The sequence below is a fragment of the Echinops telfairi genome, unplaced genomic scaffold (assembly GCF_000313985.2).
Source record: "Echinops telfairi isolate 266 unplaced genomic scaffold, ASM31398v2 ScPeMD7_7424;HRSCAF=8462, whole genome shotgun sequence".
NCBI lineage: Eukaryota > Metazoa > Chordata > Mammalia > Afrosoricida > Tenrecidae > Echinops > Echinops telfairi.
Window position 1 is genome coordinate 90,324,625 of NW_022111324.1, and position 11,310 is coordinate 90,335,934.

Consider the following 11,310-nt stretch of genomic DNA (forward strand, 5'->3'; position numbering starts at 1 on the left):
TTCTTGAGTTTGATGTCAATGGAGAGAGGTTGGGAGCCTGGGTTTTGTCATTGCTATGATTCAGTTAGGACATTTATGGGCCACATATCCTGGTGTCCTGCACTGGAAGCAAGTGCTAGGAGGCTTCTTTCCTGATCCCATGTCAACCTCCCGTGTGATAGTTGCACAGAACATGGCTTCCCACAGTTTATAGCAAATAACTTGGGGCTGCAATCATATGAACTGCAGCGGTCACTCCACTTAGGATCTGGGCCCTCCATTGGCCACAATAGCAGCCCTAAGGCTTTGGCATTTTTGGTCTTCTTGCTTCCCTTTCTCCAAGTCTCAGTTGTACCCCGAGAAGGCGATTGGAAGGAGCTCGTTTGAGCAACTTTAGTCTCAATGTTCTGTGCTGGAGCTTCCTACAGATTTTGTGAGTTGATTGGTCAATGAAACAAATGTCTAAAATAATATCCCTCTTGGCTGATTCAGGATCTAACTCATGAAGTTTGCAAAGCTTTCTTTTTCTTGAGTGAATTCTGTCAATTTAGAATAATTTATTGGCTTAATCTGAATGCCTTCCTTTCATCTCTTCAATCAGCTTGCCCTTCTTGGTGGTTCTAATATGGATCTTGCCCAAGAATTGCAGTGCCCTCATTTTCCCCACCTACAGAGCTGCTGGTGGTTTTGAACTGCTAACTATGAGCAGCCCACCTTTTAATTCCCAAGTCACTAGGGCTCCTTGCTGGTGTTTTAAAGAGACAAGTACCCACCATTAGATTTCTGCAGCATTCTGGGGTTAATAGCTTTTGCCCCAGACTTAAATAGATTAAAATAAACTTTTTAAAAGTATTTACTTACATAGAGAAAAGCTCTTAAAATGCTCACAATATTCTCACATAAAGAACTTAAAGAGCCTGCTCCTCTTGACCGAGGGCCTCATCCTACTTGGATGATGCAATTTCCTTCTTAACCCACTTCTATATATATATGACTTACGTGGGTAATTTACATGCCAAATGTAAAACCTAGGTTAATTAAAATTCAGAAGGAATGTTAAACAAAAGATCTTAAAATACAATGCTTAAAAGTTTCTGATGTAACATTAAACTTACCAGACCGCCTATCATTGTTTCTCAGTTGTGCCCTTGAGAAATAGTTGGAGTGAGCTATTCACAATCTTTTCTCAAATTTTCTTCTGCTGGCTAAATTTACTTAATCTGATAATTAATATTTACTTGAACTGATCATCATTATAAATTAGTCATCACATAAGGCTTTAGGCTCATTTAACTCCTTTAAAAGGCTATGTGACCTTAATGCTATTTAGTAGAATATGTTATGATTCATGGACCATTTTGTAATGCTTTCATCTAATAGCTTAGAATGCACCATATTCTTCATGTGGATTTGCTTTCCCATAGAGTGTTATATTTTACTAACTAAATGTAACACACATTTTAAATCCAAGACGACATACACTAATTTGAAAAAGCATCAAGTTAAAAAGGTAAATATTAACCTTGTAAGTAAATAGGTAGGTAATCAAATTAATTAAATTTATATTATGTAAAAATTCAAATCACAAGATATTAGTATCTATAATAGCAATCAGATAAAACAATGAGTAGTATTTATGATGCTTGAACAAGCTCCTTGGATTTTTTAATTACCCTATGGGGTGGAATGGCCTTGGATGGTCCTCTAGGCACAATTATTCAGACACCTTGTCTATTCTAGAGGAATGTTAAAAGTCATTAAAAAAATTCCAGGAAGGATGGGGTAAGCAAACAGCTTGCCATTTACTTAAATACAAAGTAGAATGGGAAGTTTAGGTTAAATGACTTCCAAGGAAGTTTTGGCTTGTCAATAATGAGCGGAGAAATGCGCAGTATCTACCTTTTTTTTTTTTTTAAACTGAATCGAATCTACCATTTACCTGGAAGCCTATTTTCAGAATTAATTCAATTTTCATTAGTAACCGACTCCCCCCACCACGTAAGAAACCCAATCCTTTGTTAATACAATTTAGTATTAATACCCCCACCCAATTTAAATTATTTCAGTCAGAAGGATCAAATTTTGGTTGTATCAAATACATTTATCTATCATTAATTAATTCCTTAAACATTGCTCTTATGTGTCTCTTATAATAACCTTTTAAAATAAGGATAAATGAACAAAATAAAAATGATCACATTACTTAGCAACTTGAACGTGGGTAAATCTTTTCTTTAAAAAGACATTTGACTTCCAATTACAGCAATCATTTGTTATCTCAATTTAACATTTGAGATCCTTAAATGTTAAGATCCTTAACAATCACTTATGAGATCCTGATCCTAAAGTTGATATAATACCTGGGGGGATTGTGCTTACACACTGGGCTGCGATCCCCAAGGTCAGCAGCTGGAAACCACAGATCCTCCCCTGGAAAAAGACGGGGTTTTTCTCCTCCCATTAACATTACAGTCCCCAAAACTCACAGGGAAGTTCTACCGTGTCCTCTGGGGTCACGAAAAGTTGCCATCGAGACACACACATATTTCACTTGTTCTTTATAATATTAAAAGGCTTTGATTCATAAGCATACAGGTTATAAAGTCGAAATTTCTTAAGCAAAACATTATATATACTTTGTTTAATTATCATCCAGAAGTGAAACACATTTGCCCAACATTTTGCCCTAAAAGGAAAAGAAATAGTGCACTCATTAGAAGGAGGGTACTATGAAAAATATATAAAGCCATTTGTTAACAGAGGAAGAGAGAGGAGAATGTTTCTAGAACAAGAAAAAAAATGCCCCAAATTAGGGCTTATTTAGCCTGTGGAGGAAACATATGTGGCATTCTAGTGGTTGCCATCTTTGGCAAAGGGGCAAGCCCACATTTTTCAGAATAAACAGACTCCACTCACAACTTGCTTTTTCCCTACATCCAAGGACACGTTCAACTAAATCTATTATAAAACTCTCATATCCAATGTTCTCTTTTCCACTTCAGATTCACAACACTCAATGCAGAGAAAAAAACATAAAGACTTCAGAACAAGCTCAAGGAAATAGCAATTTGTGTCAAGGTCAAGACAGAAAAACACTGAAGAAAGCCAGTCTTTAAGACCAAGAAAATAATTCTAACCAGATTCTATCCTTCCAGATGTTGGCTAGGGGAAGATTTCAAACGGTTGACAATAGATAGATATACCTCAAGATAAAAGTAAGACAAGACAATTTTCTAGCAACAATCCTCAGGGATCTTGCCTGATTTTTAGCTTGGAGACAGAGAAGATTCAGAATAGTAAGGGATTCTGATGGCCGCTAATTTTTCCTGGCTACAATTCTGGTTCTTGGTGAAGAATGGTGCATTTTTGGTCTAGCCCTTCCCCACCTCGTTCTCTAGCAAGCCCTGCCAGCCCTGTATCTGCTAATGGATACATTGGCCAAGTGATGTTGCAAAACCAAACCTGTTTTAATTTTTATTTTTGCTTCAAACTGCCTAGGGCCAAGCCCAGGTTTTTCCAATTCTTCAGGACCCTTGCTTAATCTAAAGAAATGAGAGTGGGTTAAATCCTTGGCCTCCAGTGTCCTGGGTTTAGGGACCCTACTGCATCACAGATCTACTTTGGGACATCCCCCTTTTAGAGATCTATGGCTCTCCCAGAAAGGGTTGTTTCTTCCATTGTTTTTATACACATACCTTATTTTGTGTTTAAATATTTACATATGCTAGACTTTAGCCATGTTGTACTTTAATTTTTTACGCTTTTTAATTTATATTTGGATATGAGCCCCAAACTTTCATTTACTTACAAATAAATAATTATAAAGGGGTTAGGGCTTCAATCATTGTAGTAATAGGCATTAGATGAAGAGAAGAGGGTGTTAGGTTTGAGGGAACAATGTGAATAGAAGTTGTTGTGGGAAGAAGCATGATACATTCATGGTGCAGTGAGAATATTATCTTGATTAAAATGGTGGGTTCATACTACCAAACCAAAATCACTATCAACAAGTGGATTCCATCTTCCTGCATCATTCCATACTTTGCCCATAGAATCTTTCAATATAGCAACTGACGCTTGAATATTGTTTTTTGGGGGGCTTGACTTCTTTCAGAATAAGATATGCTGAGCATGTTCTTCCTTTTTGGGTCAGGGTCAATTTTGAACTGATGTCCCCATTCAGCTGTGAGTAGTTACAGAACACTGACCTCTATTCTTTTTCCTTGGGATTCTATTCAACATGAGGCCTATTGAAAGAGGAGGGAATGGGACCATTCCTTAGCTTGCTTGGCCCTGTATAACATTAGAAATTCCAGAGCTTACCCGAAGAACCTACACGTAGGCAATGAGATGTTATCACGGGATGTTAAAATATACCGCATACATTGGTTATAATTAACCTGTCTTTTCTTTCCTGATAATCCATCCCTTTTGAGCCACCTCCCACCAAGGAAAGGCACCAGAAAAACATCACCTGACCAACTCAGAAGATATGAAAGCAAGGGTCTGATAGGCATTATCGTGTCAAGACTTATAACTCTGACCCAATGCATATTCATGACCATTCCTGTAAAATCTGTTACATATTCAAAATTCCCTCCATTTATTTCTTGGTGTACACATGTAAAACTACAAGTCCCTTTTGGGGGTAGCTTGCTGTGGTGACACTAGCCCTGGCTTATTCCTTACTTGATCAATCAAAGTAAGCTTTCCCCTTTCACTTTCATCTAGTCTCCTTGTTTCTCAGCTGCGCTCAACATGATCTGAGTTGGTAACTCTTACAAGACGTATATGTTCTTGCATCAACAAATACTCATTCTCCTCTGTTGAAAATACAATTGTGCTCTCAAGAATCCAAGTGTGGTATTAAAAAAACCACTAATTGCCTATAGCCTTTCCACTATATTATCCAAGTGGATATATGACACAGCCTTTCTGGAAATGGATATACTGCACTTGAATATACTGAGTGGGGGGCTACACAACTCCCCTATGTTGAATCTGAACCAAGCAAACAAACAAAAAAGAGTTGATTCCAACTCCAATGACCTATTAGAGAGAGTAGATATGGTCCTTTGGGTTTCCAGGACTGGAAATCTTTATGGGAGCAGTGGAGTGGTTGGTGATTTGCCCAACCTATGGCCCCATAGCACTTTGACCACTATGGCATCCAGGATCCTCCAGAGGCTGACCACTACTTCTTAATGTTTAATTTTATGTTTTGTGCTGAAAGGTCAACGTTTCACTTATTGACAGATTTGACTTCTAAAACCTCTATAGGAGCCCTGCTGGTGTAGTGATTAAACACTTGGCTGCTAATCAGAAGACTGATGGATTCAAACCCACCAGCTGCTCTGTGAGACAAACACATAGACATTACCATAAAGATTTGTGACCTTGAAAACCCTGTGGGGCACTTCCGTTTTATCCTATAGGGTTGCTATCATATTTAAAAATTTGACCTCTAAAACTTTAGATAGGACTAATTATAGCAACAGATTTGGAGGTAGAGACAATGTCATTTTCCACATATTTTCAGTACATAAAATTACAGCTATATCTCAACAACCACAACAAACAAAATTTAAAAATACACAACCAGTTCTTAACTGTTTCTGTTTGTTCTTGTCCGTTGAAGTGTTTGGTAAAGGCTGACTGTTTCCTGAGTACTAGTTACAGACTGTAACAAATGATATGTTTCTTAAAAAAAAATTTTTTTTGCAGATGTTTTCAGAGTTGTGGTGATCAGTATAACCAGTATGGGGTACAAATATAATTACTCCAATGGATCATCCTGACTCCACATACTCATGTTAGCAGGAAACCCAGCATTAAACTTTTATGACCCTCATCATCCTAACACATCTAAGGTCCGGAGAAGCTTGCTTGTTAGCCTGGTTGCAAGCTCCCTGTCAAGCAACCTACACACCACTTGGGCCTGCCTTTCAGCGACTGTAGTTTCTGTTTTTGTGACATGATGTTTTGAAGACTTGTTACCACACTGATAATGATTCAAGCACAGATCCCCAGGGTACAAGTGAATTTGTTTTTTATTTACAAGGTCACATTCACAAGGTGGCTGGGTCTGGAGTTGTTTTTAACCCCTTCCCACATTAACCTCTGCACTCTCTATGGAACAAGAACCTCTCTTTCCATGATTTCTTAAACTAATTAATTTGGCTGATAATTGTTAGAATACTCCTGAGTTTGGAGATGATTACAGAGCAGGAAGATCCCATTCTCCATTCTGATGTCACTCCATGTTCCCTGAATTAAATCTCCAGATTAATTATGCAAGTTAACTTTCTCAGAAGTTTTATAGAGGAATTTTTCAGGTTTACAACTATTCTAACATATGGCAACACCTAAGAGGCACAGAGAATTGAAATACACCGATTTCCATGCTTTCACTGCATTTATTCAAATAGCTTCATTATAATACTCAGAAGAAACAAAGCTTCCTTTAACACTCTCAGAGTGTTAGGAAGAGCTAGACTGGTGTATATTTAGATCACTTTATGCCTGAATTAAAAATCTAGCATCCTTTTTTATTGTATGCATGATAAGGAACATGATTATGAATTACATAATATGTTTGATTGAAACTTGTTTTTGTTATCAAATATTTCAAGCATTCAGAAAACAAATAATTCAACAAACTTCTTTGTACAAATCACTGAGATTTAACCCAGTGTTGACATTTTGCTGTGTGTGTATATGTGTGTGTGTGTGTGTGTCTCCTCATAAATGAAACATACAGATACAATTGAGAGTTCTTTTCTTTCTCTTGCTAATCCTTCACTCTCCTTTCCAAGAGGAAACCACTTATTGTGGATTGAATTACATCCCCCTGTAATATGTCTCTAACCCCTAACCTCTCTGCCTGTGGTTATATTCCCATTTGGGATTGGGTTGTCTTTTTTTGTTAATGAGGTTTGGTGTAGAATGGTTTGACGTCGACCTCTTTTGAGATAGAAAAGAGTTAAGCAGGCAGAAATAGCAGAGTGGAGGTAAGACAGAGCAAAGAAATATGGGGATCTCCAAGGAATCAGAAAGCAGAAGCAGAGAGGACAGGGCATTCCTCCATGGGGGACAGACAAAGCCTTTCCAACTGCCAACATCAGAATGTGAACTTCTAGCCTACTGAACTAAATTTCAGTGAGAAAATAAAGCCTCCTACTTGCAGTATTTCTGTTACAGCAGCACTACATAACTAAGACACTACTAGTCTGATATCCTAGTGTATTGCTACCACCCCCCTTGAGAGACATACAGATTGTTTCTAGATATATATGAAGTATAATTAAAGAAAAAATGAGTGAAGGAAGGAAAAAGGGAAAGAGAAGACAAGAATAAAAAAGATATGGAGAAAATAAAAAGTGTAAATATATTGAGAAGAAAAGGAAAAAAAACAACAAAAGATAGGGGAATGGCTTGGATTTGGATGCTGAAGTTATGTTTGTAGACCAGTGTGGGTGTGGGCAGGTCTGTGCTCACAGGAGCAAAGAAAAAGATAACCCATAAAAACAATAATAATCCTGGTTTGAATAGGTCTGCCTGGATCTCGAGGGCCTGCCTCTTTTTTCCTGGGAGGAGTGTGTCTTCTAAGTGGGGTGGCGTACTTCAAGAAGAAGAAATATGAGAGAACCAGCAAAGAACAAGAATACTAAAATAGATTTTTTTTAAACTAAGGTGGAGGGGGTGGGGGAAGCAAAATAAAATTTAAAATAAGCTGCTGTTTGAGTGGGGATTCCAGTTCTCCTGTCCCGTGCAGGCACCATGTCAAGAAGGGGTTAACAGTAGGGAGGTGGGGGCACCAGAGGAGAAAGCAAGAAATAAGGAAAGACAGTAAAAACATTATTTGGACAGTGAGGCTGCCTTAACCAAGCTGCTCATGTCATCTGTTATCCCCGATGGCCAGTGAGGTAAGAGATTTGGCTAGGTGGGGAGGATTAGGAGCAGGGAAGGACCCACTCATGCAGGGCAGTGCGAGTGCACAGAAGCAACTGTAGCTGCTGCTCAGTGGTGAAGGGAAGTGCATTCCCAATGGCAGCTTCTTACAAGCGGAAACAAATTAGAGACTTCCATTTGAACAAGCAAGTCTACCTCATGATGACTTGTACAAGAATGTCCAAAAAAGTTACTCATGATATTCAAAAGGTGAAAACAACATAAACATAGATCAACAGGACAAACAAGTTATGGTATATGCATACCATGAAATACTTATTATGGAGAGAAATCAAGTCCAAGTAGACCAGATCATTAGAGAAGTCTTGGGCAATTTTTTTCTTGTCATTAAGTATTAAAGATGTGTTTAAATAAGAATGTTGTGCAGAATTTCAATAATTAAAGCAAATTGAGAATGGAGCTGATATGCATGACCAAGAGTACACATATCTTTGTCCTTCCTCCTGGACTTTTCTCCATTTATCTCCCCTCTCTCCCCAACAACAGTTTGTAAATAACTTTCTTGAGATCCTTGAGTTTTCTAGACACCATGCAAAATCATCCCCATTAACCCTGTCTACATGGGTCAAACGACGCAAAGCCAATGCACAAGTGAGAGTGGTTATTTAAGTTTGAAGGGCAGGTATTTATATTTGTTCACATGTTGTTAGCTGCTAATGAGTCTGTTCCCACTGGTAATGATTCATGTACAGCAAAAGGAAGACTGCCAATGTTCGTAAGTTTGAGCCCACTGTTGCAGTCATTGGGTCACTCCATCTTGTTAAGGGTCTTCCACTACTCTACTGAGCATGGTGTCCTTCTTGAGGGACTGGGCTCTCCTGACAACATGTGCAAAGCTCAGGAGACAAAGCCTCATCATCCTGGACTCTAAACAGCATTCTGATTACACTTCTTCCAAAATATATTGTCTTCCCTTTTGGAAGTTCATGGTACTTCCAACTTTCTTTGCCAGCATCATAATGCAAATGCATTGATTCTTCTTCAGTCTTCCTTATTCCATGTCCAATTTCCACATATATATGAGGTGACTGGAAATATCCTGGCTTGGGTCAGGCGCACCTCAATCTTCAAAGTAGCACCCTTGCTTTTCAACACTTGAAAGAGGTTTGTGAAGTAGATTTACCAAATGCAACACATTTTATGATCTTTACTGCAGCTTTCATAAACCTTAATTGTGGATCCAGGCAAGATGAAATCCTTGACAACTTCATTAGATGAGCTAAAGCTAGGTGTTTCTGAGAGATGCCTGCAAGCAGCAGGCATTCATTAAAACACTGAAAACAAAATAAATTTAGAAATCACATATACTCAAACTATCTCCTCTTGATTACACCATATTAAACAGAAGCTGAGTCTTGCATCATGTCTTAAATCTCATTTCCACATACAAACTTGTTCTATGTGAGATGTATTCCTGCAATAACTCACATCGCTGCTTCAATAGCTGTTTTTAATTAGATTTTATATGCTTTTATTTTTCCATATCATAACTCTAGAAGAAAAATTGAATGACTGGGACCTACTAAAAGTAAGACACTTATATGCATCAAAACCCAATTTAAAAGTGAGTAAAAGACATGAACAGGCCGTTCATCAAACATGACACTTAAGTGGTTAACGAATACATGGAAAATAATGCTCACAATCACTAGCCATCCAAGAGATGCAAATCGAAACAATGATGGGATATCACTCTCAATGAAAGCCCAATTCAAATAATCAGAAAGCAACAATGGTGGAGAGGGTGTGGAGAGATTGGAACTATTATACTCTCCTGGTGGGCTAGAAAAGATGTACGAACTGTGTAAAGTGATATGTTGTTACCTAAAACAATTGGGAATAGAAATACTGTACCATACAACATACTTCTACTGGGCATATATAATCTGTTGTCAATTTGAGAGGATTAAGAGTGAATGGGGGTGTCAATCACACCCTGTCAATCAGGTCACAATATGAGGACCTCATTTAGAGGCACTAAGGCAGTGGTTCTCAACCTGTGGGTCGAAACCCCTTTGGGGGGGTCGAATGATCCTTTCACAGGGGTCGCCTAAGTCCACCGGAAAACACATATTTCCGATGGTCTTAGGGACCAAGACACCACTCCTTTCTCTGGCTCCAGGTGGGCCCACCCACATGCAGATATGCCCACTTGAGAGTACCTGGCATGAAGACTGTTACCCATGCTACACCATGCTTCAAGACAAAATTTCATTTATTTGTAATTAGAAATAACTATTTCACAATATATAATTACATGTTGCTTTTGTGATTAATCACTATGCTTCAATTATGTTCAATTTGTAACAATGAAAATACATCCTGCATAGCAGATATTTACATTACGATTCATAGCAGTAGCAAAGTTACAGTTATGAAGTAGCAACAAAAATAATTGGGGGTCACTACAACATGAGAAACTGTATTAAAGGGTCGCAGCATTAGGAAGGTTGAGAACCACTGCTCTAAGGAGATAAGTAGCTCAGTGGAGGCAGGATGCAGGCTTACTCCCTGGGAGACACTGCAGGTGAAAAGTCACATGGAGCTACGCTAGTGCCCTGAACTGGAGGAGCCACATGGAGACCCCTGCCAGAACTGAGATGCTTACAATGCCACTGGATCCACAAGAGTTCCCACCCACTGGCCTGTGATCTTCCTGCAGTCAGCATCATTACATGTTTTGTGATTCTGGAGAGGACTTTATAGATTGGTATCAGACATATGGGCTAATATTGGACTTATGGACTTGATCTGGACTGGACTGGGATGTTTTCTTAATGTAATATAAAGCTCTTTCTTATACACATCTGAGTGTCTATGAATTTGATTCTCTAGTGTACCTGGACTAACACATACCCCCAAGAAATAAAAGACTGAACACAAACATATATATGGTTTTGCATGTTCAATGCAGGACAGTTCACAACAGGAAGAAACTGAAAACAGTGCAAATTCCCATTAGTAGAAGAATGGATAAAGAAATGCTGGTACATCCACACAATGGAATGCTATGCAATCCTAAACAAAAAACAGTGATGAAATCACAAATACTCATGGAATGGATGGACCTGGAAACCACCATGCTGAGTGAAGTTAGCCAATCACAAAAGGACAAATACTGTATGAGATCAATACTAAAGATAAACACCCAAACAAAGGCAGGATCTGTACCCAGGTACAGATGTACATCTTATGGAGCACTTCAACAGAGGAAGCCTTACCAGTTTCTCATCTTGGAAGGCAGAAGGAGAAAACCAATCAGATTCTGCCATGTAATGTTGTTCTACAGTCACCTCAAATTACCGGGTCTTCTATCAAATGATACAGCATCTGGGGTCTTACAGGCTTGAAGACAAACAG